Below are 11,548 nucleotides of genomic sequence, written 5' to 3'. Positions count from 1 at the left end.
CAAATTGTTTCAACAAATGATGTCTTAGGTGGCTCTTTTGAAGTTTGCAGTTGTGTAAATTGTTTTCTTAGTTCTTGTATTTCTTCCCTTAAGATTTCAGCCTCAGTGGGCTCCCGTTTTGGGATAATATGTTCAACATTAAAACCTTTAGGGAGTTTCCATCCCCTAGCTGCCATGTATTGGAAGTATTGGTCTCCATTTTCCTCTAAAGCTCTGAGCATTAGTTTTTGGGCGAAGCCATCTTGTTGAAATTTGATCACATCTTCGCTAGTTACTTCTTCATCACTATCATGATGAGATGGTTTAGGTGAAGGACATGCACCAGTGGCAGCTGTAGGAGTCCTTGGAGGTGTGTGATTACCATCATTATTTTCAAAGGGATTTCGAGGACAAGTTCCTTTATATCCTTCGTAGCGTGCCTGATTGTCAGTTTCAGCTTGTTGATTTTCTCTCTCCGTAGCGTATATAGCCTCCAAAGTCTTTTGGGTTTCACGTGCTTGTTCTTCTAAGTGACGATTAATTTCATCAGGATGCACCATAGTGACTATACCACTCGTACCCTCGGGTGTCTCAAAGGGTGTGCCAAATGGATTTTCAAAACTATAAAGTGGGTTGTGCCGAACGTTAGCTGTTTGTGTTTGATCAAATTCGAGGTTCTTATCACAAGGTTGTTTGCGAGGACGTTTGGGTGGTGTTTCCAATTGTTTGAAAATAAAAGGCGTGTGGCTACCGTTACCACCTTGATATCTAGTTGTGACCGGCATGTAAAGAGTTGTCTTTGTTTAGTAGGACAAGAAGAGCGAGCCAAATTTGAAGCTTTTACGATCAGGACTAGTCACTTGTCAAAATGTGATTAGATGGCTTGTCAAATAGTGCTCAATATCTTACAGCACGGGTGACTCGAGCCGAGCGGACGAGCGAGAAGCTCAATAGTGGATAGCTAGAAAAATAATAGCTAAATTTTGACAAGTGATTTATCACGACTTTTCAAGACTTACATTCGACGGACTAAACCCATCTTTTCAACTTAGGATGAATTCTTCACACACTGATACGTGGCCAAGATCAAGGGTGACTAGCGTGACGCTCCTTAGACCAAACAAATCTGACGGGAAACTCTATTTTTGACCCAAAATGACTCTGATACTTTCTCAAAAGGAGGGTGACATAAGTTCAGCAAATAATGTCGTGCAACAGAATTTTAAGAACAGTGCGATACTTTTTGTTCAGGCGACATATATTTATACCAAGTGCGACGGAATATAAGACACAGTGCGACATAATTTACTACTGACATGCGACATAATTTTTGAAAAAAATGTCACGTGATATTTCTCATGAAAGCGTGTGACAGAGTGCTAGTTTTGTGTAAAAAAAAAATCAATTTTTTGGCTTGGAGTTCGTTTCAATTTGTCAATCAGATAGTTGTTTCAATCAGACAGCATTTCGTCTCAGCTTGTATCAGTAAACAACAAGGTTTGCAAATAGTAAGTGTTGTAACATGTCTTCAAAACAATTGATCAAGGGTAAAAACAACCTTGTCAATACGCACTTGGGATATCAGAACAGCCTTCCTAACAAATCTTTATCGGAATGTTTATGTTGCAAGAACGTTAACACTGGTCAAAACATCAAAAATAATAGCCAAGCAATCTACCTTAGAGTCATGGTTCATTACTCAACAACTTAGCCCACGCTTGATGCTCCTTCGCCTCACACCAAGTACACTCGAAAGTGTCCTACTCTAAACCCTTCTATCCAAACAATTCCATGAGTTGGAATGCTTAGATGCTTAGAGGTTCCAAAGACAAGATGCAAGAATGCAAATGTCCCAAGGAGTTCCTCAAAGATGCAATGCAAATGAAGATTAAGCTAGAATGAGAATGTCAAATGCAGCTATGCTAGAATATGAATGAGAGTGTTACAATCCAAATATTAAGCTATGTGAGATAGATTATTGCAAAATAGAAGCTAAACTAACATGCAACATGAATCTAAGCTAAAATGCTATGGTATGAGAGAATGTAGACAAGAAATAGAAGTTCTCCACAAAGCTCCAAAGAAACCTGTTAGAAAACCTGTAGCATAACAATATTCAAAAGATGGATGATGGATGGGGAAAGCTCTCTCCCTTTTAAAGATGTATGGACGGTGGAGATCAAGATGAAGATGGTGGATGATCAACGGTGGAATTCGAAATAGGAGTGATCCATGTGCACACACAAATCAACCAATAGAATATAAGTTGACTTGTCATATAAGACAAAAGTCACAAAGCCTTTTCTTTTAATTGCAAAATAGAAAAAGGACTTTATGTGTGCACTTTAAGTGGGTTATAAGAATGGGGTCTTTTATTTAATTAAAAGGGGACATGTTCTTTTAATCAAATAATGAACTTAGGATAGCATAGTCAAACTATAGGTTATAATCAAATAAATTGATTATTAGCAATTTGGCTTAGGTAAGTGATTAAATTAATTTAGCCAAAATGTTGAAAAGGGGGCTAATAGTCTAGATGACCATTTTTATGTGATTACAATATTTGCATTTTATTGTTATTTTTGTCTCTCTAAACCTAACATAACTCCCTAACCTTCAGCTTCATCTATGAGTGGATTTTGTCCTTAACGAAGTGAGTTGGGGTTTATGAGATTTTTTAATGGTGGATTCAGAGTCCTCGGATATTCTTTATTTCACCTAAGCTCTAAAACTTTGTTAATACAGATGCATCTAAAAGGTCTTCATATAAAGATTATGTTAGAAACAATAGCCCACCAAGATAACTGGGGGGGGGGGGGGGGGGGGGGAGGGGATGGGTGTGAATTAGTTATCTAACAATTAAAACATTTATCTTCTTTAAACAAACTTAACCATTCAACCAAAGTAAACAGCAATCATGATAAAATGCATATAGACAATTACACCAGATATGTTGACTAGGGAAACCTTTGATTAGAGGGAAAACCCCAGTGGGAATGATGTTGTAATATCTCCGACAAAAATAAATGTATTTAATTAATCTGCGTAACTGGCTGATTATTTTTAATTTATCTCAGACCCATATTTATTTTTTGTCTTAGTAGATTGTCACTGCCGGCTATCTTTGTACACCCTCAGAATGTTTTTCGATGGGTATTTAAGAATAGCTATAGGTTGTCTATAAGTAGGGCTTTGGATTTCATTTCTCCGTACTGCGGATTCCTGTTGGACTTCGACATTGTTCACCATTTCGAAAGTGAAAGACCTTCCCTATTTGGCTTGTGCGGTTTCTGTGGGATTTATCCCTCACCCTATTTCGTTGGTGTTCATTTCAATATATATTTGGCAATTTGAAGGCTTAATTATATATCTTGTTTCCTTTGGTGAAACTCTTGGCTCATCGTTTGTGAATTTGTTACATATTTCCTGCAACTCTTGATTTGTATTGTGGAATCACCTACAAGAGCATTACTATCTGCACACTAGACTTTGTATGGCAATATTAACTCTATATTGCCAACCATTGTACTTCACTCTCTCTCAACCACCTGCACAACCTAAAATTTGCTAAGTTTGGCAAGTCTACATCACCGTACAACCCTTTTGTGTCTTCCCCTCCAACCATAAGGTCATATTTTGCATTCCGTACGGGCACCAAGCAATCACCTATGGCTTCTTGCCTGTCGTACAGCATCCATGTCATCAGCCATTACTGTACGGCTCCCTGTCTATCGTACGACATTCACACCATCCGTACGGCTCTAATCTTACCCCGTATAGCTCACTATTTGTCACTGTATGGACTCTATTCACCATTGCAGTAGTTTTCTCTACCGTACGGCTATCTCTGGGAGCCATTCACCCACCATTATGACCTCTTGTAGGGAAAATTCGCATCCAGTTTTGGAAAACAAGCTTGGAATTCTCTCCATTTCTTCGCGAGGGACATTACAGTGGTATCAGAGCCTTTGATCCTTCCATCTTTTGGACAGTGAATGAGAGTTTATAGTCAGAAGAGAAGGACACATTCCATTGATCAAATGGTTGAAGAACAAGAACGGGATTCGGTAGGTGCCGAACTTGTTACACTTCTGAGGGATCTTGCACATATCACTAATACGTTGCGGCTCATGGAAGAAACTCTCAAGAAGGTGGTAGAAAACAAAATATCTGGAGAACAGAATGGGCACAACGCGAACTTAGTGGCGGGTAGATCACACCCTCACTCAACATGCTCTCGCCTGTCCATGCCGACTTTCCCACCATGGATAGAGACACATCACGAAGAAAGACTTCCAACCTTTGAAGAGATAAGGGAAGACTGGAGGAATGCAAATCTTGAAGAGGACATTTCCTACAAGGATTACACAGATCTAAGAATGACATACGCAGGAGGCAGAAATAGAGGAGGATATTTTAACGATGATTTAAGGAGAAAATTGAGTAAAGTGAACATGCCTCCATTTGATGGTTCAGGCTCCATTTCAGCACAGGCATGGGCGATGAAAGCCAACACCTACATCCAGCTAAATCCTATGCCTGAAGAAGAAGCGACCAAATTTACCATGTTGCACTTGGAGGGCATTGTACATGAATGGTGGCACCACGGCACTATCACACTTGGGCATGATCAAATAAAGACTTATGTAGAGTTCATGGAGAGATTAATTGAACAATTTGATGGAAAAGACCCCGAACTCAATTTCAAAGATCTGGTGCAACTAACGCAACCAAGATCGGTAGATTAGTTCATCACAGAATTTCAAAGACTTTTCGTGTTGGTCATAGACATCTCTGAATGAAGGTGGGTCATGCTCTTTATAGACAAGCTAGTAGAACCACTAAAGGGTTGGTTGAAGGGATTCAATTTGTCAACCCTGTCAGAAGCAATCAGTAAGGCACATAGCATGGCCTCATCGTTGGCATCATCCTCATCCTCTCAGAGTCACTCACATTCGAAACCACCGACATTTCCAAGGGAAAAACCTTTGCCCAAGAAGTCGTCATTGGATGAAGCATCCTGACAAGAACTTCGAAGGAAGAAGTTGTGTTTCAATTGCAAGGGGCCTTGGGAACCTAGCCATCGATGCCTCGAAAAAGGAAAAATTCATTACATCGAGGTAATGTCCAATGAAGAAGATGAACAGGAACAAGAGGAAATGCTAGTGGAAGATATCCAACCTAGCGATGACACAAATTTGGCCAACTTAAACCGTACAGAGAGGATTGCCGCCTTAGTACAACACGATGGATCCATTGCTTTGGCTAGCAGTCCAGGGTGCACAGTTTTTCGTGTGCGGGGTACCCTTTAGGGACAGAGGGTCACGATGATGTTGGATAGTAGAGCTACACTGAATTTCATAAACTCCTCCTTGGTAAAGTGAAGAAATCATCCAACGGAGGCACATGCAGGTTTTCAGGTCAAGGTTGTCGGAGGGACATTCCTGCCCTACATACACCTTGTTCCTCAGTTGAGCATCATGATGGTGAATCATACGGTGACAGAGGACTTTTTCATAGTGGACCTCGCTGACATGGAAGTCATTCTTGGCATACAGTGGATGGAGACACTTGATGAGTACGCTCAACGTTTCAAGAAAATGGACTTTACTTTCATGGTTGACGGGAAGAAGGTGGTCCTTCAAGGGATGGCAAATGAAGGACCGAGGGAAGTGTCTGCGCAACAGATGGAGATAATCCTGTGGCACAATGATGTTGCATGGACTGTGCAATGTTTTATCTCGGTGGAACCTATAAAGGGGCACCGAACACCTCCACTAGATAAAGAGCTTCAGGATATGTTAAGTAGGCATGAAAGGGTCTTCATGGATATTCCTCCTAGCATACCACGACATCAAGGATTTGAACACACAATAGAGTTGGAATCAGGGGCGAAACCTATCATAACTACACCGTACCAACACCCCAAGAAGTTTAAAGATGAGATTGAGCGGATGATTCAGGAGTTGCTGGAGAAGGGATGGATCCGTCCCCATTCTAGCCCATTCGTGTCATCTGTGGTGTTGGTCAAGAAGAAGGATGGAACGTTGCACATGTGTGGACTATCACGCACTGAACAAAAGGACAATAAAGAATAGGTACCCCATCCCGAGGATAGATGAGCTGTTGGATGAACTACATGGCACGGTCTATTTTTCAAAAATAGATCTCCTTTACGGATACCATTAGATCCGAATGAGGGAAGAGGATGTGGAGAAAATAGCCTTTTGTTGCCACCACAAACACTATGAGTTCTTGGTCATGCCATTCGGTCTAACCAACGCACCTACTACATTCCAGTCATGCATGAACTGCATCTTTAACAAACAGTTGCGTAAGTATTTATTGGTATTCTTTGTTGATCTTCTCATTTATAGCAGGACGTGGGAAGAGCACCTGAAACATGTGAATGAGGTTTTGAGTATCATGGAAGAACAGTCCATGTTCGCCAAACAGTCCAAATGTGAGTTCGGAATGACAAAGATATTGTACTTGGGGCATGTCGTCAGTTAATACAAGGTTCAAGTGCATCAGGAGAAAATTCAGGTTATCCTCGACTGGCCTCCCCCGAAATCACTCACAGATCTGCGAGGGTTCTTCGGATTATGCAGTTACTATAGAAGATTTGTCAAATATTTTTCTCAGCTTAGCGTGCCTTTAACGGATCTGACGAAGAAAGGGGCTTTCTAGTGGGATGAAGAAGCACAACTCACATTTGATAAGTTAAAAGAGGCCATGAGCACTTGTCCGATGCTGACACTGCCCAACTTCATCGAACCGTTCATTTTGGAATGCGACACATCAGGAGAAGGCATTGGAGCAGTTTTGATGCAAGATAGACACCCCATTGCCTATGAGAGCAGGAAGCTTACACTAACCGTAAACCTGTATTCTATTTATGATAAAGAAATGTTGGCCATTGTTCACGCACTGACCAAGTTTCGACAGTATCTGGTTGGTGCCAAGTTTTTTGTCTGTATGGACCACAATAGTTTGAGATATTTCCTGGAGCAACGGGACTTGAACGAACGACAACAAAAATGGGTAAGTAAGGTTCAATCTTTTGATTTCGACATTGAATATGTAATAGGGAAAAACAATGTTGTTGTAGATGCCTTGTCCTGAAAACCCACCATCTACTCACTAGAACAGATCTCAGTTGACTAGAAGGCACAAATGTTCGTGGAATATTCCAAAAATACGTTTCCCTGTGAGATAATGAATGGTCACATCCACAACGATCAATATAGGGTGGTGAATGATATCATCTATTATAAGGATCGGATCTACCTACTGCCAGAATCCAAGCTGAAGTAGAAGATCCTGAAGGAAGTGCACAACTCCCCCCTAGCTGGACATCCCGACTTCCTTAAGACCTACAAAAGTATTCAGGAGAGATTTTCATGGAAGGGACTGAAAGGGGACATGTTGCAGCATGTCAGAGAATGCACTGTTTGCCAAAGAACAAATTCGAACACTCTTCTTGTCGGACTGTTACAGCCTCTGTTGATTCTCGAACATAAGTGGGAAAGTATATCAATGGACTTCATAATAGGTCTTCCCAGGGTGAACAGAAAGGACTGCATCTTCATGGTAGCTGACAGATTGGAAAAGTACACTCACTTCTTCGCCATCCCCTCAGACCTTTAGGTTGCATAGGTCACCGAACTATTTTTCAAAGAAGTCTTCCGCCTGCATGGGTTACCCCGAAACATCGTTAGTGACCGAGATGGACGATTCGTCAGTATCTTCTGGACAAAACTATTACATATGGCAGGGAAAGAATTATCACCGAGCACAAGCTACCACCCACAAATGAATGGCCAAACTAAAATTGTGAACAAATGGCTTGAAGGCTACCTACGAAACTACGTCTCGACACAACAACGCGCATGGGTGAAATGGACCCATCCCAGGGAGTACTGCTACAATACCACATATCACATGTTGATCGGGATGGTGTCGTTCAAAGCTCTATACAGGCACGAACCACTCTCCTTCATCAATACAGTTCTGGGTGACAACCACACTCCAGGGGCAAAAGATTGGCTTTAGGAGGGATAGAACATTCTGAGGAGCTTGAAAGAAAACTTTCAGCAGGCACAAAACTGACAAGTGTACGCCGACAGACATTGGATTGAGAGGAGTTTTGAAGTGGGGGATCTGGTCTATCTCCAGCTTCAGCCATACCAGCAGTCCTCATTAAAGGGAACAGGGAAGGAGAAACTGAAGTCACAGTTTTATGGTCCCTACCGCTTGATCCGTCGCATTGGTGAGGTAGTGTACGAACTGGAGCTCTCAGAGGGTAGCCACATTCACAATATCTTACATGTTTCTTGTCTAAAGAAGGCTATCAAGCAAAACATCATCGTCACTACCGACCTTCCACCACTTAATGAGGGGAAACTCATTTTGGAACCTGCTAAGATTCTCATAGTGTGTGAAAAGGTCTTGCAGAACCGAAACGTCATGGAGTACTTGGTACATTGGCGACATCTACTGCTGGACGATGCAATGTGAGAAGGCAAGCACATCATCCAACACCCGACACTGCACTTGCTGGGGACAAGCAAATTTTGGGATGAGAGGACTGTAATGTCCCCAACAAAAATAAATGTATTCAATTAATCTATGTAACGGGATTATTTTTAATTTATCTCGGACCCATACTTATTTTGTCTTAGTAGATTGTGTAGTCGTCAGCTATCTTTGTACATCCTCGAAATGTTTCCTAATGGGTATTTAAGCATGGCTATAGGTTGTATATAAGTAGGCCTTTGGATTTCATTTCTCTATACTAAAGATTCCTATTGGAGTTAGGCATTGTTCACCATTTCAGAAGTGAAAGGCCTTCCCTATTTGGCTTTCATAGTTTCAGTGGGATTCATCCCTCACCCTATTCTGTTGGTGTTTGTTTCAATCTATATCTGGCAATTTGAAGGCTTAATTATATATCTTGTTTCCATTGGTGAAAGTCTTGGCTCAACATCTATGAATTTTTGTATGTATTTCCTGCAACTCTTGATTTGTATTGTGGAATCACCTACAAGAGCATTACCGTCTGCACACTAGACTCCATACGACAATATTAACTTTGTATTGCCAACCACCGTACCTCACTCTCTCTCAGCCACCCCACGACCTAAAATTTGCTAAGTTTGGCAAGTCTACACCACCGTACGATCCTTTTGTGTCTTCCCCTCCAACCGTATGATCATATTTTCCATCTCGTACGAGCACCAAGCAATCACCTACGACTTCTTGCCTGTCAGACAACATCCACACCTCAACCATTACAGTACGGCTCCCTGTCTTCTATATGGCATTCACACCATCCGTACAACCTTGTCAATAACTGTACGACTCTAATCTTACCCCGTACAGCTCACTATTTGCCACTGTATGGACTCTGTTCACCATTGCAGCAGTTTTATCTACCGTACGACTATCTCTAGGAGCCATTCACCCACCGTACTGACCTCCTGTAGGGAAAATTCGCATCCAATTTTGGCAAACAAACCTGAAATTCTCTCCATTGCTTGTCGAGGGACATTATAGATGCCCATAAGATGATGTACTAATATAAATATTCCTTGTTAGAGGATGCACCCTGTTAGGAGTATACTACAACATTTAGTACATAGAGTCCTTGTTAGGAGACTTTGAATCCCTATTAGGAGATTCCAACCTTGTTAGGAGTTGTGTCAACCCTGTTAGGAGTTGTAGTACAATGTATACAAGATGAGCCCACTGCCCAAACATGCAGTTTCAACTACAAGAGCTGACTGCTCAAACAAGTAATTTAATGTTATATTCCTCTTTCCTTTGTTCTATCAACCAAACCAAACACTGTCAGACCTTGTAGACTAGGTCCCAAACCTCGGATCACTCAGTAAAACCTCAACAATGAAGTTTCCTTCACTTCTACACTGCTCTTCTCAACTTCGCATTCCACACTCTCTGCTGCTTATCATCAACCATAGAATCATCTCATTTCATTACAAGATAAAGGAAGATGTCCTCCCTTTATATCATGTCCTCAAAACAATTCCCGGAGTCAATTGTTAGACCTTCTCAATTAATTATTATAGGACCACATTAAGAACACGTTACACTTAGTGATAACATTGATTTTTCGCCTTGCAACTTGAATAACTTTCCATACACGCAATATTATGACGAGTGATCTTAGCCATGTCTTCTTCATGTCCTCAACATCAATCCTCAAGATAGAAACTTTGCTAAGAGATATAACAAGTTTACTAGAACATGCCTCTGTAAACTCTATCTCAGAACAAACATCATCAAAACTTACATAACATCTTCTAGACTTATCCTTTCTTCTTCTGACATTAACTACATATGCCAAATATTCAGAAGTATCTCTCACAACCTTGGGTAGTTAGAATACTCAACTAGTCGTTTGTATCAACTTGATCTTTGCATTGTTCTTCTATCAAATACCACAAAAACTGCTATGTTGACATCAATGACAAACTCAGTGATGAATGTAACACATCATCATAGTAACATATCTACAATACTCCCTCATAGGAATATCATCACCATTCATGTTTGCAACAATCTTCTGACAATCTTCCCCTTTGGCATTGATGGCAACATAGATGAAAAACATCTAGTTCCAAGAATACCAACAAAAGATTGTTAATCTTTTTTTTTTCATATCCTTTTCATCAATCATTCTCCCCCGTTGATATACCTCAATGTGCTTACTGTTAAACTGTCATTCCATGTTGTGCTTATGCCGAACATCTTCCTCAGCATAATGTTTTCCATGCAATATTCTCCCCCCCATTGACATCAATGTCAAAGGTTTCAACAACCAACATCTCTGCATCAAACTTTACAACAATTGATACTTACTTAATTCGAGTGTCAAAAGACACTATTCAAAACAACATCAACAAGAGTCCTAGATGACTCTGTCCATCACAAATACTCCCCCATACAGGAAGCATCAACATTTAATCCAAACAAACAATGGTGCTCTGTTAAACAATGGTGCTCTGTTACCTTGGACTGATGCACTCTTGCATCTTCTATTCTAACGTAGGAAGGGGGCATAACCCCAAGCATACCTCGCAAATACTCAAAAGTCTCTTTGGGAAGAGGCTTGGTGAAAATATCTACAATCTACTCTTTAGTGCTCACATACTCCAATCTGATTTCTTTTTCTGCAACTTTCTTTCTCAACATATGATACTTAATAGAAATGTGCCTAATCTTTGAATGCAACACTGGATTCTTAGACATATTTACTGTGCTTGTGTTGTCACAATGTATGACAACAGGTTCACTGATCTCTATTCTAATATCCTTAAGCATCTGCTTCATCCAAATGGCTTGATTGCAATTATTTGTTGCTGCAACAAACTCTGCTTCCACTATACTTTGAGATGTACAATCCTACTTCTTGCTTGACCAAGAAACTAATCTTCCTCTAAGAAAGAATGCTCCTCCACTGATGCTTTTTCTGTCATCCATATTGCCTACCCAATCTACATCAATATAAGCACTTAGAGTAAAATCATTAGATCTATCATACCAC

Source organism: Cupressus sempervirens, chromosome 3, assembly GCF_028749045.1.
Source record: "Cupressus sempervirens isolate cs-2001-9-10 chromosome 3, ASM2874904v1, whole genome shotgun sequence".
NCBI lineage: Eukaryota > Viridiplantae > Streptophyta > Pinopsida > Cupressales > Cupressaceae > Cupressus > Cupressus sempervirens.
Note: the sequence above shows the minus strand (reverse complement) of the source record.